General features: G+C 37.1%; 1 long non-coding RNA gene across 1 annotated transcript in view; it reads left to right on the top strand.

Moving 5' to 3' along the window:
• LOC106149915 overlaps positions 1-3,682 on the top strand; it is a 48,476-nt gene extending 44,794 nt beyond the window's left edge. Inside the window, exon 3 of the long non-coding RNA XR_001236380.1 lies at positions 3,430-3,682. This is a non-coding gene — a long non-coding RNA (uncharacterized LOC106149915). The remainder of the gene's footprint in view (positions 1-3,429) is intronic.
• Positions 3,683-25,237: the final 21,555 nt, after the last annotated feature.

The raw sequence follows: 25,237 nt of genomic DNA on the forward strand, positions 1-25,237 counted from the left end.
TCAAAAGTATAGTCAGAACAGGTTACAATACAAACTTTTTTCTCTTATTTTTAAGAAGAATGTTCTCATTTTAATTCTGTATGACTTAATTTTATATAGCGAGGTATAATTTATCTTTTATGTGAAATTTAGAGTGATGTGTTAAAATAGTCTAAAAAAAATCTATATTCCCACACGCTGACTTCCACAGAGAGGCTTGCTCTGCTCCTCTCCCAAGTACATGCTGATTAACTGTTTAAAATGTCCTTTCCCCCAGGCTCAGACTTTTAGTTTCATTAAAGTTCTCAGTGAAGTAATAAATGAAGACATCTTGCTCAGGTATCTAATACTAACTTGTTGGGCCTCACATTAATTAAGTTTGATTCTAATAAACCTCCTCTAGCAGTTCCAACAACAAATACTCTTTTATACTCTGATGGTAGGTGGGAATGACCCATGATTGGCAGAGAAAGAATGGAAGGAGATGTGATTTTTGTTTTCCACAGATTCCATCAAAACAGTCATTTTATTGGTAATAGAACGTGGTTATGGTGAAGAATTAGAACAATAAATTCTGTCCTAATCGTAATTCTTGGTGAAATATTAACAAATCAAATGCTACAGCAACTGTTATGCTTTTCTTTTAATTCCTTATTTTTTGGAGTAGTATAAGATTATCCTCAACAAAATGTTTGACAAATATGGTCTTCCCGATAAGTAGAAAAGTAAGGGGCATCTTATGGATCAATGAAGTTGTTTTAAATGACAACAGGTTCAGTTTCACATTTTGCAGAGTCACTGTTAGAGTTGAGGCAATAAAATAGCCAACATACCATCTATATGTAGGAGATCAAATTAGACACAAGAGCAGAGTCAAATAACCTAAACATTTTTTCCCCAGAGCATATTATTTTCCTGGACTTCATTTCAGTATTCTAGGAACAAACTTGTCCTGAATAATTTAATCTGGCTACCAATGGTCAATTATTTGCAGCTAGCAGTCTAGATACTATGTAGGGTACAGGTTTTTTTTTTTTTTAATTAGAAAAGAAAACCTAAGACTATCTAGAAAGCATGTTTTCATATTGTTTGCTAATTTATGTCTACTTAAGATTTGAGACAGTCCTCATTTTCCCTATCTTTTTATTTTGAAAAATTTAAAACTACAAAAAGTTTAAATAAGAGCACAATGAACATTCACATACATTTTACCTAGATTCTACAATTGTTAACACTTTGCCATATTTTTCCGTTTCTCTGTCTCTCTGTGTGTCTCACTGTCCATGTGGCCAGCTAAAACAACTACTAAGAATAAATTTCGGACATGATAACACTGTACTTCTGCATACTTCAGCATGAACCTTCCAAAAAGTGAAGGACTTTCTAATACATAGCCTCAAAACAATTGTCACACTTAGAGAAATTTACAGCAGCAATTCAACAATTTATTTTATGTCTAGTTAATTTTAAAACTGCTCTGGTTGTCCCCTGATGAGAGTTCCCTGGTGGCCTTGGTAGCTCTTGTCAATAGTTTAGCAGAGAACTTGTCAGCAAGTCTGTTACCTCCTTGTACTGAAAGGCAGATATGCACCAACAGACTTTGCAGTTCCATATTTCTAGGGAAATCAGTTTCTCACCCTGGGAGCTTCAGTGTGCATAATTGCATACATCATTCTGTCCAGGCTACACACTATCAATATGCAGGGTCTCATAAATAGAGAGGGGTCTCTCTGGACTGGAACGGTGGCCAGGAATATAAGGTCATCTAGGTCCAATCTAAATTTTGAGATTATTAAGGTTGGATTATATTTCACATCTTCTGGGGATGCATGCATACAACTATTTCTCTGCTTTAAGACTTCCACTGAATGCACGTACTTTTTGGATCCTGGTGTTGTATGTCTGCGATGTCTTTGGATTGTATGACCTAGAGACCTCACTGATTTCTTTTTTGTTCTTTACATAGAGCCCAAACTGTGGCTCACACATTCCATTTATTTTTAATCTCTCTTTTGTCTTATCTGGAACAGTCCTTTATCCTTCTCTTTTGCCCTCTAACAAAGACTTTTGAAGAATCCAAGACATTTTTCTCTTAGAATTTCATACATTCTAGATTTGTCTGATTGCTCTCTCGTAGCTCTATCTTGTTTCTCTACCCTCTATGTTCCCAGTGAATTGTAAGATTGTTCTATGAACCAGACAAGATTAATCATCATGGCAAGATTTTATGGATGATGTAGACTTTCCACATTATAATATCAGAAGTTGGAAATTATAAGTTTGTCCCACTATAAATGATTAGCTAAGGGACTGATGCCCAGAATAGCAAAAAACTTTTGTATTTTCAAATTAATATTTAATCTGTTGATGATATTTTGGTACTATGTAACCATCCTGTTACACACTACATTTCACCCAGTGATTTTATCTTCTTTTAATAATCCTTACTAGAATCAATCATTTATTATGTTTGGGGGGTTTAAATGGTGTTTTTCTATCATTTGTGTACATTTATCTGCTATCACTCTTTTATAAATAAAACTGCAGTTCCTCTACACTTTCCACCTATTTTAAGAATATTATAGATTCACGGATTTAAATAACACATTGCATCATAATACATTACCAGTAATTCTTATGGATGATCAAATTGTCCTAAATAGTGGATTAAGTCAGAATTTCTGCAAGTTGGTTCCTTCGACTTTTGACCATATGACAGAAGGCCTCTAGAAGGCTCCTGGAGATTCCTGTGTTCTAGTACAGAAGTCCCCCATTATCTGCAGGGCATTTTCTAAGATCCTCAGGAAATGCCTGAAACTGCAGGAAGCACTGAATCCTATGTATACTATGTTTTTATTATACATACATGCCTATGATATAGCTGAAAGTTTAGACACAATAAGAAATTAACAACAAAAAATAGAATAACAATAAGATAAATGTTATGTGAAGTCTCTCCCTTCTCCTCTCTCTCATTGCACCTCATTGTACTGTACTCACCTATGCAGTGATATGAGGCCTGTGTGGGGAGATGAGTGGGGAAATGATTAAACACTGCTGCCATAGCTTCTGCAGCTTGAGATATGACTGCATAACTTTCATGAATTCTTTTTCTGTTTTTACAGTTTGATGGATAAACTATTCATTCTTACCCCAGATCTTAGCAACATCAGCATACGATTTTTTGTCATTATTAAGTTTAAAACTTTTCACTTAAACACTTTCCAGATTCTCTTTAGCATATCTGATGTCTTAGTCTGACTTCTCTGACTGTAACAGAATACCTGAGATTGGGTAACTTAAGAAGAATAAAAGTTTATTTTGGCATTCAGTTTTGAAGGCTAGGATGTCCAAAATTATGGGTGCCTTATGCTTTTAGTGGCAGAGAGAGTGGGCATGGAGGGAGGAGAAAAAGGGAACAAACTTACCCTCTTGCTTCTTTGCTAACAGGAGCCACCTGCCATTGCAAGCTTCCTTGAGGAATCCCACAGATCTCAATACCTAGGAAGGGCTCCAAGCAGGAAGGAACTTGAGCTTTCAATCCAGTACCCACCAAGGGATGAATATAGTCAGCAGCCACATGAGCTGGATTACCAGTGGGTCCCTCCCAAGATGACCCTGTGAGGACTACAACCCAGGTAATATCTCATTGCAGCCTTGTTAGAGGCTCTGAGCCAGAGGACCCAGCTAAGCCACTCTCACATGTAAGATCCACAGAGCTCCTGGCTAGCAAAGGCTAATTGTTTCCAGCGCCTATGTTTGGAAGTAATTTGTTGTGAAGCAGTAAAACTGATGGAGTCAGAGCTTCTAGATTGGCTGTATTTTTCCAGATTTACACATGAAATAAGCGTTTCTCTAATTTCATTTATTTTTTTTCCAGTAGAGAATAGTCTTTAGCATACAAGATCTAGGCATAAAATTTGCTCACTGTTACGGAGCTATCATTGTTTCTACATCCATTCTGTGAATAAAGGTAGAAAACACACATACATGAACTATCACTGATATTTCAAATGCTCCCTTAATATTATGTGGCTCTTTATCTTACTATGTATTGTGTCTCTTCTCTCATTGTGAAAACCTTTGTCCTTATTTTAACTGTAGAGGTTAACTTTATAGAGAAGTGTATATTTTGCAAATAGGAAGGAGATCAAGATATGGATGAGGGGAAGGGGACATAAAAAGAGCTAAGATGTGTTATGTACTCCAGCTTCCCTTGATGAATGTAATCATAATGTACAGCAAACATGTACTAATAAAGTAAACATTTAAAAATAAAGAAATGGAAAAGTAGGTGTCATAATTGTAGCAGTGAAAGGAAGTTCTCTGGGTTTTTGAATAGCTCTATTTTATAGTGCTTTCTTTTCTACAACTTAAGATTTATTTGTTTCACTTCTGAGGGCTTTTTGAATGTTAGAATTTTCTCTATCAAAATTCATTTTAGAATTATTTTCCAGTCTATCAAAATTAGCCAGAGATAATAGAAGAACAGGGTAGAAATGAATATAGCAACATACAAAAGTAAATAATCCTGGGCAATGAACTTGAGGATATTTTTATTTTCTAACATTAGCAAAAAGCATAAATTGAGCTGTCAATATCGGTTGTTTGATGCTTAAGGAACTGGCAGCTCAAAGCTTTCATTCCTGGCAGGAGGAACTTATATTCTGGGGAGAAAGTCATCTACATTTGTTGATCTATTTGTAAGCGGTAATATAAAGAAGTACAAAGCACTTTCCCAGATTAGATGTCATCAAAGAGCATGAATTAGTTTAGTAACAGGAAAATATAATAACATTGTAGAGGGAGGAAAATTAGACCTGGGAGATGAGAAGGATAAGAGATATGAGAAGAAGATTCTTAAGCTGGGAAAGATGTCAGAGACATGATAGTTTATTTCACAATTTTCATCCCATTCTTACAAATTAAACAAGATTATCTCTCAAATAAGTTTTACCTCTTAGCCTTCCTATTTCAACTTAACATAGATTTTCATTCTGCATTTTGATGAATGGTAGCAGACATGATTATAGCAACCACCATGTTGCTAGAGAAAGTGAAGGAAATGGGGAATTTGCTAATATTGTGATTTCCTTAGATGGTTAAGTTTGTCCTTATTTGCTTATGCCTCTTTCTAAAGACCATCATATTTTAAAAATTTTGGCATGTCTACTTTAGCTAAGCTCACAGATAAATTTTTGAAAGAGAATCTGTACAATCATAATTCATGACAAGCTCCCAAGGATCAAGTCAGGTATTACCATGTGATTCTGTTCAGTACAGTTCACAGAAGTCATTGGGAGCAAGGGGAGGACAGGGAAACAAAGGGAAGGCAAAGCAAGTGGTATTTACATTTCTAGTTGTCGTATTGGGGATTCTTGTTAAGCTTGTCCAATCAGTTTTCTTTTATTCATTTTTAAAAATTTGTATTGGTTGAACTGATGATAATCCTCATGGAGGTAAAATATGCTATAACATTGCTTTGGTACAAAATAAATGTGGGTTGACATTATAAATCCATTTGGTAATAAACACAACTGCAAAACTTTCATTAATGCCAAAAAATAATTCAGGGAAGTACAGCATATTTGCAGATGCTAGCTGTCAGTGGCTGAAGAAGCCTGTGCTCACTGATGGCTGATCAGGGTGTGCAGACCACAGCCATGCATGACAGGGTGACAGGAGCCAGTAATGATGGATTCTCAGGGCTCATTTTGCCAGGAACTTTATTGAATAAAACAGTTTATTAAGATCTTAGATTTTTTCCCTCTTAGGTCCACTTCTAGATCGTGCATACAGTCACTGGAACAATGAACTTTTTTCTACTTTCAGAGAAAATATTTTTGATTTGCAAAGTTGAGAAGCAAACCAGAAATTGCTATGTACTGGTTACTCAAGAGCTCTATAGGCACAAAGGACGGTGAGACAACCCGGCTGTCAAGCAGTTCTCAACCCAAGTCCATTGAAGTCATTACCATAGACACAGGCATCGCTAGCAAGAATGTCTTATAGAGCACTGTCTAGCAGTGAGAACCGGGGTATATCTTTGGAAATACTCATTTAGGAGACTGCCTTATGGACTCCTTGAGCACTTTGGTCCTGTGTAACACTTGAAACAAAATGAATTTATGTACTTACTGTCTTCTCATTGTGTGATAGATAACAGTAAAATAAAGGCCAGGAGGAACTGCCTCATTCCAAAGCCCTGTAAATAACAGTCAATTTGACGAAGGTGTCCACACAAAGTGGCTGTGAGTCACAGTTGAGTGATCGTGACATGTCTGAAAGGCAAATTTATGTCACAGACAAGAAGAACTCTCTGGGTAGATGGTTACATACAGTTTTATCCAGACATCTGGAGACTTTGATCTGGGAGAAACCACATCACAGAGAAATTGTTATAGTCTGAGAGCACACTGGTGATAAAACTTCTAAATATCGTAACTACATCTTATATGTGTTCAAATCGCCACATGTTTTGTGATCACTGGAATTAAGGGTCTGCCAGACACAAGGCTAAAGATATATTCTAGTAAGAAAAATGCACACCTTCTCTGTGATGTTTAACTTGAAATTTTCCTCCACTCTTTACCAAATGTATGGTGATTTCAATATATATCTCTGAAGATTTCCATGTAAAGCCACTGTTCTCTTGTAAGACATAAATAATAGTGGTAAAAAGGAAGGTATTTGAGCAAGTTGGAAGGGAAGGTGCTCATTTATTTGGCATAGGGTGCAGCTATCCCAGTGTTCTGTCCCTTGATATTCCAGTCTGAATTCTTGCCATATCCCAATATGTATTTATTTATTTTTAATTTACATAAGTCAACCACATAATTGGCAGTAGTTCCCTAATGTCCTAATTCCTCCCGATTTTGTTCCTCATATAATTTTTATCACTATGATGGTCAAGCAAACATTACCTCTTTTTTTCTTTTTTTTTTTTTGAGGTGCTGGAGATTAAACCCAGAGCTTTCACAGTAAGCTAAATCCTTAGACCTTTTGATCATTTTTTCAATTTTCAGGCAAGATCTCCCTAAACTGCTAAATTGTCCAGAATGGGACGAGTGATCCTTCTGCCTCAGCCTCCCAGAGTGCTGGGATTGCAGGGGAGTACCACCATGCCCAGTTAGAGCACTACCTCTCTATCTCTTTGTGGCTTCCTCAGTGTCCACCATGTTGTAAGAAGATGAAAAGAAGGAGAAGAGAAGAATGAGTCAGATCAAAGGGAGCTTTCTCTTTGGAAGGTTTTCCAACTGCTTCCTATAGACTGAATTCACTGGAAAGAAAATGATTTCACTCTTGACCTCATTCTTGTCTTGATATATCAACATGTCTTTGCCCTTCCAGTCCTTTTTTTTTTTCTTTTTCTGAGCCTTTTTTGAAGTATTTCCCTTATGACCACTGGGTTTTTCTGGAAGCAAATGAGGATCCATATAAGGAGAACAAAGAAGGGAAAGAAATAAATAGGAGACACCATAAGGCAGTGACACCACCTGATAAAGCCAAAAGGGAGATGTATAACAATGATCTCCCCTTTGAGGAGTCCACAGCGGGTGGAAATCACCAGATATGTGCACTGTCTTGTTAGGTCACTGGTTGATGTTTGTTACTGTACTTGCATTTCTGCTCTTTATAAATTTTTGCACATTTGTGTTGTACTACTTACAGCTTTGGAAGTCACGGCCATTGCACCTTATTTTGATTATCAAGACAGCACCTCTGTTTGCTTTCCCAAGGACATGGTATGCTTTTCCATTTGCTCAGGTCTTCTTTTACATTTTTCTGGCAATTCAATATATTTTATAGTAGACTGGGTTTGTATCTCCCTAACTTATTCCTAGATGACGGAGAGGGTGAGTAGTCTCTCAATATCATTTCTCTTCTTTTCCTGTAATGTGAGCCCTGAAATTTAACTTACAGGTGACCACTCAGAATGAAGCCTATATTTCACAGGTTTTCTGCAAGTTGAGTCTGGCCATATGATTAAGATTTTGACAATGGTGTATAATTAGAAGTGGACTCAGCAATTTTGAGGAGTGTTTCTTGAGGGAAGAGACCTGCTCTTTTCTTTTCCCTTTCTTTTGGTGAAAATGTGACATTGTGACTGTCAAGCCTGATATGTTAACTTCAGTAGATCAAAAAATGCCTAGCAGATCAGTAAAGCATAATTATGGGTCCAGATAGGTCATGGCAGCTTGGTTTTAAGTACTTTACATGGTCGTTTGGCCGATCTTCTCTGATACTATTCTCCCTCTGCTTCCTGTTTCTTCTACCACAACCTTCTGCCATGGTGTTTCTTCCTTGGATTCAGTCAACCATAAACTGGATTCCTGAAACTATAAGCAAAATCGAACCTTTCCTCTATTAAGAGGTGAGTGTTGGGTATTGTGTTTTAGTGATGAGTAACTTGCTGGAGCTCAGAAAGTAAGAATGCTGATAGAAATGTGTACAGTACAGGCCAGGCTCAAGAGCTTTTAAGCGGGAACAAGAACTCTATTGGCATTTAGACAATAAGCTATGTATGTTACACTCTTGCAAGAAAAAAATTGTCTACATTTTGCTCATTTCTGAAGACTTTGCAGGAGACATAGTATAAAGATGATGGACTAATAAACCTGGCAGAAGAAATTTCAAGGCGGCCTAAAACTCAGGTTATAGCATGACTGTTGTTATCCAGATTTATAGTGCAAACGGGGGGAAAAATTATAACAGAAAAATTTGAAAAACTTAAATTTTGCCCCAGAAAGAACCATGCGTAAAGTCGGGTGCCAAGGAAATTAGTGCCACTAGAAAGAAACTGAGTGTTTTCTATGGGAACAAGAAGAAAGATGCCTGAAGATGTCGGAAGGACCAAGACCCCACCCACTGCACACTCAAAGGTACAAAAGTGCCAACTTTTCCTCTGAGAAGAGAATTTCTAGGACCTGCTCAAGAAGGGCCTCTTGGGGAATTAGTTCCCCAGGATTCATTCTATTATGCTTAGCCATTTAGACCCTCAAGCCACTTCACACAAAGGGCCCAGCTACTGCTCCTGCTGAAGCAGGCCTTGATATCCCCAGTGTGATGCTGACTTTACTGTCATGCAAAATGCAAGAGTTGTGGCATCAGGGAGACTTCTACTCAAATTTCAGACAGAGGTATGGGAACTCAGGCAAGGAATCCCAGAGAGGGCAGTATGTGAGTCTGTGGAAATGAAGCCAAAAGTACAGTGGAAATCACAGGACGTTAGAGATGCCAGGAACATGGAATGTCTGCCGAAAGTCTGCAGCCTGTGAATAAAGCCAGCCCAAGAGAGAGGCCATGGGGACTCCAATAGGTAAAGCTACAGGAGTGGGGCTTCCCAAGCTCTTTGGAGCCCTCATGTGCCCTGAGTGCCAAATATGAAGGCATAGGATTTAATGTTTTCCCTGCTGAGTTTTAGTCTTGCTTTGGTCAATTTCTTTTTTCTCCTCCTATTTCTCCTTTTTGGAATATGAAGGTTAACCTGTGCCAGTGTACTGTGGGATTATGTCACTTGACTTTTACATTTACATATTTTCACAGCTAACAGTTTGCTTTGAGTTTCAGAAGAAACTTAGGCATTTAAAAAATGTTGGAATTGTTGAGACTTTGGAGATGGGATTATTATATTTGTGAATGTATTATCATGGGACACAGTGATCACTCACCTATAGTGGGAGTTATGTTCCAGAGACCCCGATGATAGGTAAAAATCTATGAAGTAGCAGTGTTATATTTATTTTATTATTTATATATAGTTGAAGGATTTATAAACTCTTCCCACACTCCCATAAAGCTTTCCCACTCTGTTCTTAACCTTTCCCACACTCTTATAAACACTTCATATGCTCTTAAAAACTTTCTACACTCTTAAACTTACATTATTTTAACAAAATACAAAATTGCATATGGGTACTCAATATGAAGTGGACAAGGAGAGATGCTGAACATATGGGCACAGTGCGGGAGAGCAAACAGACTGATGCTATGGTCAACAAGTCAGTCAGTGCCCAGAATATAGAACACAGTGCTGTGGTTGGTTGCCTTGTGGTTGGTTTGCCAATCTCACGTTGGCAAACTTGTGCAAGTGGTAGTGGCGTACTGCATTTCCATTGTGTATGGTACGGTATTCATCAGCTGATGAAATACATACTGTATTTTATTTTGATTTAATATTCTTTTAATGTTTGAATTAACATTTTTAATATTTTTATATTGTTTTAAATTTTTTAGGCAAGAATAATCAAAATCATAAATATTATATAAATACCTATATACCACAAAATCCAGAGATAGAGTGAAAAGTCCACAATACATAATTAGATATATTTTTTAAAAAAAATCCACATTACAGTGAAGCCATAATAAGTGAGCAGCGATATATTGAGGGATGACTGTACATAGGTGGAATTATGAACTTGCTATTGTTTTAGCTTGGAGATTAAGTATGTTTTAAGGAGATTTGGGTGGAAATTTGACAAGGGATGCATTATGCCCGTTAATCTTGATGTGTAAACTTCACTGGATTAAGAAATGCTCAGCTGATCAGTAAATGCTCCCGGCTGTGTCTTTGTGGATCATAGAGATGCGACTTTGGGTTGTTCTGTTCTGCTTTCGGGCACCAAGATCTTTGTTCCACCACACTCTTTTACAATGATGTTTTTGTCTTGGAGCCAAGTACTATAGAGGGAATCCCTGAAACCATTAGCCAAGTCCAATCTTTCCTCTATTAAGTTGTGGGTGTTGAGTATTGTGTGTTAGTGATAAGAAAGCTGATCAATACAGGCATCATGGTTAAAAAAGATAGTATAAGGAGCTGAGGGCCATTGAGACTTATAGAACTGCTATTGGACTCTTGATCACTGGATTTTTGTCATAAAGCAATAACTTATGATTTATTGGATTCTCTGTTGCATAGAGATGGAACTAATGTTAATTTGCAAGCCAAGCAGGTTTTAAAAAATCTCTTTTATTATAGAGTATTTTCACCAATATCTCTTCTGTTATTTGTATATGTAAAATCTATATTTGTGTGTCCCTTGAGCCCCACCACATGGCTGAAGTTTTGTGTTGTTGGCAGTAGTCAGGCAAGAAAGATGGAGTAAAGAGGGAATGGGAGGAACGGCTAGAAATTTAGCAGTCTAGCATTTCAAATATATGGGGCAATGTACCTTGTAATATTGTGGAAATGTTCTGTTTATTAGCTGTTATAGAAGCTTCACAAGGAAAGAGCAAGTTCAAATCAGCCAACTACCAATTTGGATGCTCCATGAATACAAGAAAGGTTACAGAGCAGAGCTGAAAGACAGCTACACCTGCAAACAGAGAGCCAACTGGGCTGAAATTTAGGGCCCAAATTTGATTGTAAGACTTGTAGAGTTATACATAAGGTTGAATTCATAGCCATAATTAGTCTGCTGATTTTAGTTCTATCCATATTTGGTTTCATTGTCTAAATTTTTTCTTTTAAGTTTTAGTATAAATTCAATTATAATCTTTCAAAAAATTAGCATATTATAAATAACGCATAAGGGCCGGGGATGTAGCTCAGTGGTATAAGCGCCTGCCTGGCAAGCGCAACGTCCTGAGTTCGATTCCTGGTACCAATAAATAAATAAATTAATTAATTAATAAAAAAAATAAATAAAGCATATTGATTATATAGAATAATGAGTTTCACTGTGCCATATTCAGACATGCACATATCATAGTTTGATTCTATCCACTTCGTTACCCTTCCGTACCTTCCCAAGCCCTTTCCTTGTGTCTGATAGGCCATCTTCTACTTTCATGTCATTTTTCTCCCTACATTGTACATACTAGACAAAGTGCTTGTCTTTCTGAGTCTGGCTTATTTTGTTTAACATGACGATCTTCACATCCATACGTTATCTTGCAAATGACATGACTTTGTTCTTTACACTTGAATGGAACTTTACATGTATGCAACACATTTTCTTTACCTATTAATCCATTTATAGGTATCCAGGCTGATTCCATAACTTGGCTGCTATGAATTGTGCCACAATACACATGGCATGTAGGTATTTCTATACTATGTGGACTTTAATTCTTTCAGGTACATGTAAACTGAAGCAATGTAACTAATTCATATGGTAGTCTTGTTTTTAATTTTTTGAGGGACCTCCATCTTGGTTTTCATACTAGCTATCATAACTCAAATTCCCACCAACAGTGTATAAAGGTTCCCTTTCCTTGTGTCCTAGAATTTACTCTTTTATGTATTCCCACTGATAGCCATCCTGAGTAGGCTGGACGGAACCTGAGTGTTGTTTTCACTTGCGTTTCTCTGAGGGCTAAAGATGTTGAACATATTTTTAATTGAATTATTAGCTATTTGTACTTCTTTTGAGAAGCATTTGTTCAGTTTATTTGGTTATCTATTGATTATTCCTTCCCCTTAGTGTTGCTTCTTGGATAGTTTATAATATCTCCTGGGTATTAATTCTCTGCAGATAAGAATCTGGCAAAGATTTTTCCCACTCTCTAGGCTATCTCTTCATTCTGTTAACTGTTTCTTCTACTGTACTAAAGATTTTAACATGGTGTAATTCCATGTGTTGATTCCTCTTATTCCCTGAGCTATTGGAATCCTAAGTCAGAAGTCTTTGTCTCTGCCTGTATCTTAAGTGTTTCCTGTCTGTTTTCTTCTAGCAATTTCAGAGTTTCAGGGCTTACATTTAGGTCTTTGATCAATTTTGAGTTGATTTTTGCATAGTGTGAGGTCTAGTTTCAATATTCTATGTGTAGATATCCAGTTTTCCCAGAACCATTTGTTAAAGAGAATATCTTTCCTCCAACATGTACTTTCTTCTTCTTTGTCAAGAATCAGATATCTTAGGTAGCGTGGGTTCAGTTCTGTGTTTGAGATGTTAGGAAATGGATGAAATGGAAAATCAGAAGCTGGAAGGTGTTCAGGTATTGGTGGAGTGCTACACTTGGACAACAAAATTGAAGAAAGGAGAGTTCTTGCCTATTGAGGGGCTACGAGGGAAACATTCATAGACTGATGGTCAGATGAAGCCTTGGCACTGTTGTGGGGAGAAGCTGATCAAGTAGGTGGAAGTTGGAGCTGTTAGTGAGAAAGCTGGGGCACTGAGGGGGTGCTTTTGAAGGTAGAGGGCTGGGCTGGGTGACAAAAACTGGTTTCAGGCTGGTTGAGTGTAGTTGGCTTTTAAAATTTATTTAAATTTATTTTTATTTTAAAGAGAGTAGTACATGAAAAACAAACAAAAAAAATAGAACAGTAGCATCATACCAGTATTACAAGTATAAACAAATCAAAGCAAGAACATTCAAACTGATACAGAGTCTCAAGACAAAATAATACGAATCAACAGTGGTTGTTACATTACATATCGCTATCCTCAACTACAGTGCTCAAATTACCAAAAGTAAGAATGAAAGATTGCTCAAACCATTAAAGGGAATAAGCAAATAATTCTCTGGTAAAACAGTAGAGATTATACTGAGTTTCACTAGACAAGATGGTAGGAGTTCACCTTTGTAATTCCATTGCATATTGTTACCTTCAAATCAGTTGCTCAGACCACCAGACACAAGCATGCAAAATCGATCAGAACATAACAAATTGTAATCATTAACTGTTCATTTCAATACACCATCAGACATTAGCAATACTGTTATCACAGGTATTCATATATATATATTTATATTTTGCGTTCCTTCTTTCTTTTTTCTTCTTTCCCTCATCCCAGTCTTTCCTTCCTTTGAGCAATTTCTTTCCCTTTCCTATCATCTATTGTACATTTTGAGTTTTACCTAGTCTTTCAGGTTCCTACACCAAGGAGACAATATGATGTTTACCCATCTGGGTCCGATTTATTTCACTTATGAGTATGGTCTGTAGTTGCATCCATTTACCTACAAAAGCCTCGAGTTTATCTTTTGTAATTGCTGAGTAATACTCCATTGTATAAAAATACCACATCTTTTTTATCCATTTCTCAGTGGATAGGCATCTGGGTTGTTTGGTAGATTCAGCTATACAAGTTGTACTGCTATAAACATGGGTGCACATATATGGCTGTGGTATGATGTCTTTAGTTCTTCTGGGAAAATACCCAGAAGGGGAATAGCTGGGTTAAATGAGACTTCCAATCCTAGTTTTGTGAGGAATCTCTAAATTGATTTCCACAGTGGTTTCACCAATCTACACTCCCACCAGCAGTGGAGTAGGGTTCCTTTCTCCCCACAGCCTCTCCAGCATTTGTTATTGGTTGATTTCTTGATGATAGCCATTCTTTCTGGGGTGAGAGGGAATCTCAGTGTTGTTTTCATTTGCATTTCTCAAATGACTGATGATGTTGAACATTTTTTCATGTATTTATTCATTATTAGTATCTCTTCATTAGAGAAGTATGTATTCATCTCAGATGCCCACTTTTGGATTGGTCTTTGAAGCTGGGGGGCCTGATTTTTTAAAATCCTTTATATGTCCTAGATAGAAGTCCTTTGTCTGAGGGGCAGTTGGCTAAAATTTTTTCCTCAATTTGCCGGTTTTCTTTTTACTTTATTGGTGATTTCTTTAGATGTGCAAAAACTTTTGAATAAGATGAAATCCCAGTTGTTGATTCTTTGAAGTATTTCCCGTGCAGTTTGTTTTTTGTTCATGAACTCTCTGCCTACCCCAGTGTTGTTGGGTTTAACGTGGAAATGAAGGCTGCTTAGAACCGCTGGTCCAGGGAACTGGGGCCAGTTATTGTGGAAATGGAAGGAACACTGTTGTAAGTCAGATTGCAAAATTAACATGGAGAGAAAGACTAGGGGCAAGATGCAAAGACTGACCTTGTTTCATTACAGTGACATAAAAAGCCATGCACAGTGTGGCAAAGTTGCACGAGTCTCTCAGTGTGGGTTTTATATGGCAGGATGAGTCCAATGAGATCTGGAGCAGAGATAACGCCCTGAGAACTCTGAATCCACAGGAAAAGAACGGAGAATATTTTTCTTGTAATTCATTCAGGAAAAAGGTATTTTTCCTTCCATTCAGTTAAATCAATCTTATTGTTTGTAGAAATCCCTCAAGAATTTTGAAAATTGTACAAAACTAGCCAAGCGTGGGGGTGCATGCCTATAATCCCAGCACTTGGGAGGCTGAGGCAGGAGGATTGTTGCGAGTTCGAGACCAGCCTGGGCTATACAAAGTGAGTTCAAGGCCAGCCTGAACTGCATGGCAAAACCCTGTCTCAAAAATACAAAAAAAAAAAAAAAAAAAAAGAAAGGAAAGAAAAGAAAAAAGCATTCTGAAAATGTCATTTCTGTTATTATGAACATTCCAAATGGGAACATGAAAGAAATCAATTTGTGGAATGTCAGTCTGCTGCCATAAAGTGGTAAGTTTAAAGAATATCTTTATTATGTATCAGTACATTACTTACATGTCAGCAGAAGGCCATTTAAAATTTATATAAAGTTAAGATTTTGTAATTCTTCTTCATCCATTAATGGCTAGAGATGAAGTGATACCAATGCAACTGGACAATTTAATGAAAAACTCATAACCGATTTCTTTTTAAAACCTAGTTTGGTTATTCAAAATGATTGATATTCTAATGTCAGTGCTACATTAAGAGCAAAGTTTTTCAGTCTTTCAAAGTTTTCCATGATAGCTGTTTTCCTTTACTTGTTTCTACCTTTTGTCTGTTATATCATAGGAAAAATAAACAGAAAATTCTGAAAACATGGCCACTGCATATTTTGAAGTGTTTTTGTTTGTTTTGTTTTTAATAGGAAGCCCATTACATATGACATAATCTGCAGCCAATTCTCAGGAATGGTTTTGACTTGATGTTGAATATAGACCCAGTTGGGAATGGCACTGCTATTGATAAAAACATTGAGGCCAGCACTGTGCTTTTGTGGAAGTATATGAAGAGGATGCTGAGATTTTCTTTTATTTTTTTAATTAAATTCTTTCCTTGTATCATTATTATATTAAACTTCTGTTTGGTCTTCATGCTTGCATTTGTTTTCTTTCCATCAAATCACTATATTTGTCCCCATTTTCTCACTGGATCCTGCTTTATTTTATAGGTCTAGTGACACTGTAAATCTGATTCATGCTATTTTTCAATTGGCCTTAGTGTAGTAAAATTTGACCTTTGAGACCCTTCTTGGAGCAATAATTGGAAATGTTTAAATAAATACCTGCTTCAGGGCTTACTTATTAATAAAATGGATGATTTTTTTCTAGACCTATTATGAGGAATGTTGAAATATTGAGACATTTCCCAGACCATCATTGTAATGCTTTTAGGTTTAAACTTTTCTACCAATGTTCTAGAAAACACGGACAGCTTGCTTACCAGAGGAGAGCTAGAAGGCGTGCCAAAAAGAAGATATTTGGGTAGAATTTTTGCAAATTTGCCCTGTATTAAATGAATGTTGCTCATCAAGCAAATACATATATTATGTATACTTATGGCTTTTTTTTTTTGAGACAAGTTCTCACTATGTAGTCCAGGCTGGCCTCAAATTCACAGTGACCCTCTCACTTCAGCCTCCCAAGTTCTGGGATTACAGGTGTATGCTGCCACATCCACTGTAAATTGATTATTTTTTGGATGAATATTTATGAAATTCTTAATATATCACAGACACTATATAGCCATTAGATATGAGCAAATGAGACAAAATGGCATTCAAACAAAGGCGGTAGATAGTCAACAAAAAGATATACAATAGTTTAATTTTAACAAATTTAAAATTCACATGTAGGTGGAAAATAAGCAAATAGATAAATGTATAAAAATATAATTTTAGGAAATCAAATAAGAGAATACACAACATGGTAAGGAAATAGAAAACAACAATTACATAGGGAGAGCAATATATGCGATATAGTATTTCTTTGCTTAAAAATATAAAATTAAATCTGTGATATTCCTTGCATAAAAATTTATAGAAATATTACAGGTATTTTATAAATAACTGACAGATAAAAAAACATAATATCTTTTTTTTTCTCCCTTTAACTATTCTTGTTTGCCATCCTTCCCTAGAATTTTACATTTGCAAGCTGTGCACTATTTTTCTCTGTTGAAACCATTTTGAGTCACTTGGCGAGGATTATCCCAGTAAATAATTCCCACTTGGTGTGCAGGAGGCCTGCGGAGATGTTCATTGTGCAAATATTTAGCAGCGTGTGCACAAACACGGGTACGAGGTGTGGATCTTGAGTTCCACCTTTTTATTTGCTTCCATTTCAAATACTTGGGTCTCAGTTGCCTCAACTATAAAATGAAGAGAGAGTACTTTCTAAAATTGAAGAGTGGTAGTTGTATAATAAATTCAGAGAATTTTCACTTCTAATAATTTTGAGTCTGTGAATAAAAATTAATAATAATTCATGCTGTGGGTAATAATAACTTAACCTCATTTGAAATTTGAAAATCTTCAAATATCCCTGTAGTGAATATTATCTCTAGGGAAATTTTAATTTGGATCCTGAAGTACTTCTACAATTATTGTAACAGAGTTGTTTTCAAGATTCTTTAGAGAGCGTGTAATAGGCTTGTTTATATTCTGTGTCCAAACTACCATCAAAGTTATCATTTTACTCTTGGTAGTTCCAAAATTCTATTTTCTGTTTTTAAAAAGCCATTGCCTTAAGCTTTCTTCACTTCTTTAATTAACATTAGTGCTTTTTAATTTTTCAGAGAAGTGGTATTCCTCAAGGAAATAAATGACTGTGGTAACCCCATAAACAAAAGGGAAAAGGATGAGATGGACCCCCTCATTTTGTCCCAGTGGTCACTTCTAAACAGTTCATAACCCACCAATAGTTGTTTCACAAATGTAACCACGATCAATACCAAGACTGATGGTCTTTAATTCATGTTTCCTATTTCCTCCCTCCCTCTCTCTCTCCCTCCCTCCCTCTCCCCTTCCTTATTTTTCAAAATTGAGACAAGGTGGTCCTCTAACCCTAGACTTCATCGATGGGGGTATTACAGTCTTATTTGCAAGTTACTTCATTATCCTGAGTTGTAATGTACTGGGATCAAGGGCCTAGATAACGTTAGACCAGCCAAGCATTTCCTGTGTTAGGCTCACATGCATTGCTGAAAGTGGACATGTTCCAAAGAACAGGGATGTTTATCTTCTGACTGTTAGGGGTTCTCCACAACATAATCCATCATTCGCTTTGGATATACCCTTTCCTGTGTTCAGTCTAACTGAGAATAGCTCTTGTACCTAGTTAGAGTGGGCAGTGTGAACACAATAGTATTTTAGCCATTGCTTTTGTTTAATTTTCATTTTTATTAGTATGTTCTTGCAGTGCTTAATGATCACATTGATTTGGGGGAACTGGTGCACATACATAACATGTCTTAATTTCTTTTATGTCCCCATTCCACTTGCATAAGATCTCTTTCTCTGTTTCCTATTATCTTTTATTTTGCTATTTGATTTTATTTATACTTTGGGTTTCTTATGTAAGAGGAAAAAATGTTATGGTTTTTGCTGATGCCAATTTCCAAGGATCTCAAAGGCCTAGAAACATAGTAAAACAGATGATATCTACTGATTCTACTTGCATGAAGTTTTTTCTGTTTACCAAACATGTACACTAAAGAAGGCAAGGGTCAGTGGAGGAAAGTTCTGAGCCAAGGAGATTCTTAACTATACATGTAGTAAGTATCTTGGACAGGCTTCAGTAGTCCAAACTTACATCAAATTTATGGCTAATTTTCTGCATATTTAGCACCATCTACAAAGATATTAACCCCTTACTTTGAAAGGTAGTACACTGGATAAACTGATGCAAGCCTGTCTGTTAATCACCTGTATTAACCACCTAGAACACAATACAGTTTGTTGTATGCTACCTTCTCATAGGTAAAATTTCTCTAATCACCCTTTAAATCGATTCATCATTACCACATTAACACAGATATAGATAGAATATTTTTAACTGAAAAATTTGAAATCTGAACTCCTCCAAATACAAAACTTTTTAAGCAACAAGATACACAAGTGGAAAATTCCACACCTGGGTCACAGTCAAAATGGAGGGATACTAAAATAATAGATTTTAGATATATATGAAGCATAAATTCCATGTTTAGACTTCGGTCCATGTGCAAGATATGTTTGTATGTATATGCAAACATTCTAAAGTCTAAAAATATCCAGATGAAGGACTTCAATCATTTCAGATAAGAGATACTCAGCCTAAACATCAATAATCTGTCTATCACTAATGAATACATTCATGAATTATTAATGGTTAAAATCAGCATCAGTATATTTGTCATCTTTCATTTTAATAAATGCCTTTTTTTCTGACCTGCTGTTGAAGCAACACAGCAGCTTTTGTAATGATTTATGCGAATCATTAAGGACAAGCACAAGTAGATTTTAGTTCATCCATCTTCCTTTAGACCAGGCAAAAATGCTACTACAAATAAACCTCATGTCTGAGTGGTTTTTGACAGAAAGAATTCCAAGGAACTTTTTGGTCTGTTATATACTGGCCCTTTCATCTCATCCAGGGCTCTGAATTTAGAATGTCTCAAAAACCTAACTGTGAGGTAACATTTTTAGGGTGCTAACTTGGCACCCTGACATACCGGCATAATTTTAGGGGTGTCAAAGGTGATCTGGCGTGTTGGTAAAGGATGACATAGAGTGAGATGGAACACAGAGTCTTCCCGCAGCAGCACGTGTGTGTGTAATTCTGCATTGCATCCTTGATCTTCACTTGTAACAAAAGAATGAGAGACGTTGTACTGAAGAGATGAGACCTTTCTGACGGTGCTGCTGTCAAGCCTTCCTTTTCTTGGTTGGGATTCTTGAAGAAAGCTATTGACAACAAATATTTTTTTTTTTTCCAGTTTGTATTTCAAAGAAGATGTAGATGTAAGTGGCAGAACATTCACAGGCAGTTTCTCCAGGACACATTGCACTGAATGTTCATATCAGCTTTCCCTTGGGTTCTCTTGTGATTCTGTTCTTGTCTTTGTATGAAGGTGTACTAATTACCCTCCACTAGTACTTCCTGGACACCAGCAAGTAAAGAGACCCCATGCAGGATTTTTGAGTAATTTCAGGAATATTCATAAAGGGATAATGGAACTGTTTCCTTAGCATGACTACCCTTTTTTATTTTAAAAAATAAAAGAAGGAAAACATATTAACAAACAGACATTCATTTACACATAGCATAAGAGCAATACAAACAAAACAGTTACAGACAAAGTTGTAGGAAATTTACCATGGTTGTCGTACTACTTATTGATATCTTCAAAGTGGTTTCTCAGGAAAACAAATAGAGACATACAAGATTGATCAAACAAGTAATCGTTAACTATTCCTTTCTGTAGGGCAATAGAAGACAGTAGTACAACTATGTTAGCTATCCTGTATGTACATACATACATAATTTCCCCTTCTTTCCCTTCTCTTTTCCCACACCCCAGTTGCCCTTTACTTTTAAGCATTTTCCTTTCTTTTCACAATGTCTATCATACCTTCTAGTTTTTATTCACTCTTTCAGGTCTTATACTAGTGAGACAATACGATTCTTACCCCAGTAAGAATGGCTATCATGAAGAAATCAACCAATAGCATGACTACATTTTAAGAACAATTCCATGCATGTCTCTGGGCCTCTGCAAAATAAACTTTTCTTCCTCCATAGCCTCTTACTCCTCCTTGTAGAGAGGAATAGCATTTTTCCCATTTACATTCAACACCAGGGACTAACATTTTTCTCTTTTAGATTTAATCAGTCAGAGAAAGTGGGAACCAAACTTGGAATTTGGGCTACAAGCTTTGAGATGGGTTTGATCTGTGAAACTTCAATGGTGATATGCTTGGTACACTTAAAGGTCATGCAAGTACTGTACCTCTACTCCAGGTAGCGATGACAGGAAATTTTCTGGTGGTCATTCAGGGATGTGCTGCATCAATCAGGAGCAAGTAGATATGTTTAATTTTAATTTTGATATTGATCTACCCCCTCCAAGGCTGCGTTCTCTCTAGAGCGGGAAGTCTTTCTGGACCATGTGGTTGTTGGCAAATTCAGATAGCTTTGGTTTTAGGACTGAGGTCCTTGATTTTTTTTTTTTTTTTCTTTCAGCTGGAGGCTGCCTTCAGTTTCTAAAGGCCACCTCAGTGCCCCACACATGACACTTGTAACACAGAAGCTCCCTCCTGCTGGGTCAAGGACAGCAAGAGACTTTCTTCTCAAAGCAGAGTCACATAAATGAATACATGGGAAATAACTGGCCCATTGCCTTGGTCACCAGCTATCACTTACTAAGGGCATTATTATTATATCATCTACAGAGCTCCAGGCCACCCTAGATAGATTTTAAAGGGCATGTACACTTGGTCTTGGGACCATCTCACAATTCTATCCACTACCCTTCTCTAGAATTTAGCTTATCAGATGAGACAAGTATTATCACAGGGGCAAAATGTAAAAGGAACAGAACTAAAATAATCAGAAATCAAGTCAGATAGTGGGGGATTTAAAAATGAACTGATTCTGCAAAAAATTTAAATCAATTATGCATATGCAATTGTTTTTAATTAGAATATTTTATGGATGCTCAAAAAGAATAATTACATATTTAATTACAGGTCACATTCTAAATTTTCTATTATTTCAGCCTCATAAACCTATATGTGAGTAGCCAAGTCAGAACTGGAGCCCAGTTCTAACTTAAAATTTTATTCTGCCCACTATACCATGGGAGCAATTTTCCAATGACCATGGAGAAAATGCAGCCTTAAACATTTTCAGAATGAGGTGTATGTCTAAAATGCCATCCGTTCACATCTGAGAAGCTGCTTCTGAGTTGTGAGACCTGGCTTCCTCTGTGCTGAACTCACACTTTCTGTGCGGCTTCAGTATTTAGAATGGAGAATCTGGCCCTGCACCACTCCACTCCCTGTGAGCCTCTTTCTAGTTCAGCGCATCAAAGTGTAACAGCACCGACCTGGAGCTAATGGGACAAAAGGAAGCGGAAAGGAATGCATTGTAAGTGAAAGCTGGAGAAACAGAGGCTTTGTGCTTGAAGTTGTCAATGTAGTTTCAGAATCACAGTTTGCAAACCTGGCTGCCAGGAGCCCCTCTCCCCTTGCTGTTCAGCCTTAGGTTTATCTCCAGCCTTCCAGGCACAAGGCACTATATACAGGCAAACCAAAACAAAATGAGTGTCCTTGATTTTCCAAGGACGGATACATGTAGGTAATTCTTTGAAATTTGTTCTTATCAGTTTCCATTGATAAAATTTTCTAAGTGGAAAAGTAACTTAAGTAAAGATTGGGTATCAGTCTTTTTCTGAGTGTAGCGTTTATGTCAGTCTGGAAGGAAGAAGCCCTCCAGAGGCTTGTCTTAAAAGGCTAGATAGGAACCCGGTGCCTTTTGGTGCTAGGCCCCAGTGACAGATTTACTGCCTGCCTGGAGCTTGGCCCCAAGTGATGGAGCGGCAGGTGAAGGCGGCAGCCTGGAGGCCCCATGCTCCATGCACATGTGGACCTGCAGTGTCCAGGGTCACAGTGGGTCAGGCTATGTTTACAGTCAAGGTTGTGTGTGTGTGTGTCGGGGGGCTTACTTCTCTCTTAACCTTCATGGCAAGAAACTTCTTATTGTTCTATTAGGAGACATTCCAACATGTCCAAACCCAAAACAAGCACTGGTGATTTATAAGTAGCAACTATTATGCCTTGTCAAAGTTCCGCAGCATTCAAGAAAACTGAAAGAAAAAGAGGATCTTAAATGACAAATTTAAAGCAAGGGAATTAATGTGTTTGCCTACCTTTTTATAGAAAAACTCAGTAAAAACTAATGACAGGTAAGGTATGGTCATGATGAGGACTGGTGACCACTTTCAGTCTCTTTCCTGCAAGGAGCAGTGATTAGGAAATGAAACATGCAGAATTTCAAGCCTACTCTGCTCACTATGAATTAACCTTGAATTTAAAAGCCATGTTGCGTCCTTGTGAGAGATCTTCTGCAGACATGCAGCAGTGCCAGTTAAACTTACAGCAACTGTAAATGCATCCAGTCCAGAGGAGAAGAGATGATTCCAGGAAACAGTCAAGGGATCTCTTGGACTCAGGGCTTTTATACGATGGGAGAGAATTGGGCAAATACTCCGGCCCAAGGGAATTTGGTGCAAATAACATGGGACAGCATTTCTTCTACAATGATGCTGGCTTTCTTTAGAAAGAGAACATTTTCAACCCCATGCCTTAAGGGACATCCTCAGCCCCAGCCACAATTAAAAACCCATCCTTAGTCTTTAAAATCAGTAGCTGACAAGGGACCAAGGAAGTAAATTCTTTATACAGACTACACCTGGAGGATTATAAAGGATGTGCATGCCAGAAAACAGGAGTCTGGAGGCCAACTTAAAATTCTGCCAAGTACTCTCTCTTGAGAGATCTGTTGTATAGTCAAGGGTGCTGGTAACTACTCAGTTACAAATACAAAATATCTTTATGCGAGTTTCTTTGAGTTAATATCAATTGTTAGACCATGTGATTCTCCAGAGCAGTGAACAGCTTTCACTCTTTTCTCATTCTGCAGTGTCTTTGGGAGCCTGGATCCTGTCCCCAAGTGCTGTGTTAAAGGGCAACCCTCAGCACGCATGTCCGTACTTTCATTCTGAGTGAAGGGCTCCTGATGCCATTCTCACTTTGTGGCCCACTTAAAATACTTATGTTTGCTTTGATGTGCTTGAAAGAGCAGCAGAATTAACTTTGCTCACTGATAGGTGGACGTGTCTGTCTTAGGGATGCTTTTCGAACCCTGAAAATGACATCGAACCTCTGCCAGGGAGGAGAGTGCAGCCTGACCGGGTGGAAACACCGAGTGACTGCACGGAACACTTGCCATGTGTGAGTCGGCAGATAGAGGAGGATGGCGTTGAACCTTGTTGAGTTATGAACAGGGAACTTCCAGACACAGAGGAAAACAACTCCGCATGCTGCCTGTAGGGAAATTCAGCTGATTTGCCTCTTGTTTTTCATCTGCAGTGAAATGCAAAACTTCAAGTATAGTACTTTTTACATGACGTTGTAAATGCCTGTGTATGAGTCTGTCTCTCTTCGGAGATTCACAGAGTGGTAAATACACCTAATATCTTTACTTAGTGTTTGGTGCCAAATACAGTAATAGGCTGACAATAATCACTTATGAAATCAACAAAACAACTAAGTAAAAAGCCTTTTATAGAGTGTTTTGGAAAACCATTATGTGTATGTGTGGTTTTGCATATATATATATTTCATATAGTTATATATTTTATTTAATGTATTGTATATTCTTTTTTTTTGCTCCAGTGTGTAGTAGAAAATAGTTTGTATGATGGGCTGTTTCAAACAGTTAATGACAATAACTCCAATATCAAGAATTCAGAAGCCTTGAGAGTTTGTGAGGCTGATGGAGAATAAGTGCCATAAAGATTTGCGTACTACCCTGTTCAGTGGCTTGGGGCTATTTATGGGTCTTTATTTACCCCTATCAATAAACCAACAGACATCAGCAGTACAAGTATCCCAAGTATCCTTGTATGCACATGTTTTTTCCCCTTCCTTCTTTCTTTCTTTTCTCCTTTCCCTCATCCCAGTTATTCCTTCCCTTTGAGCAATTTCTTTTCCTTTTTATTGTACCTTTTGGGTTTTATTTAGTCTTTCATGTTCTTACACTAGGGAGATAACATGATGTTTACACACGCAGGTCTTTAGTGAAACTGTATTATTTCTAATTTTTTATACTCTTTAATTGTTTGATCAGTCCTGCATTCTTACATCTGGCAATCTGAGAAACTTAGTTGAAGATAAGACTATGTAATATACCAACCATTGTTAATTTCCTATCATCTTGTTTTCAAATTCTGTATCATTTTTCTTGTTTTTGTGTTGTTTTGTTTTTGTCTTTGTTGTTGTTATTTTGTTATGTTTTTCTCTTTAAAATAAAAAAAATATATTTGCTTCTATACTTTGAAAAAAGAATGGGAAAAAATCCAAGCAGTACTCATTGAGGACAACTTCCTTATTTATGAAAGGAGAAAGATCTTAATGTTGTTTTTCCACCTGAAGGTGAGAGAAGGCCTGAACTCTCTTACATTTTGGTTATTGTGTAAGCTAACAGTCCACAGTGTCCTGAGGTCACCTGTCCCTCTACTCCTTGACACACACAGGAAGACTAGGGGCTGGGGATTTAGCTCAGTGGCAAAAGCGCTGCCTGGCA

The sequence above is a fragment of the Chinchilla lanigera genome, unplaced genomic scaffold (genome assembly GCF_000276665.1).
Source record: "Chinchilla lanigera isolate Chin_1 unplaced genomic scaffold, ChiLan1.0 scaffold00056, whole genome shotgun sequence".
NCBI lineage: Eukaryota > Metazoa > Chordata > Mammalia > Rodentia > Chinchillidae > Chinchilla > Chinchilla lanigera.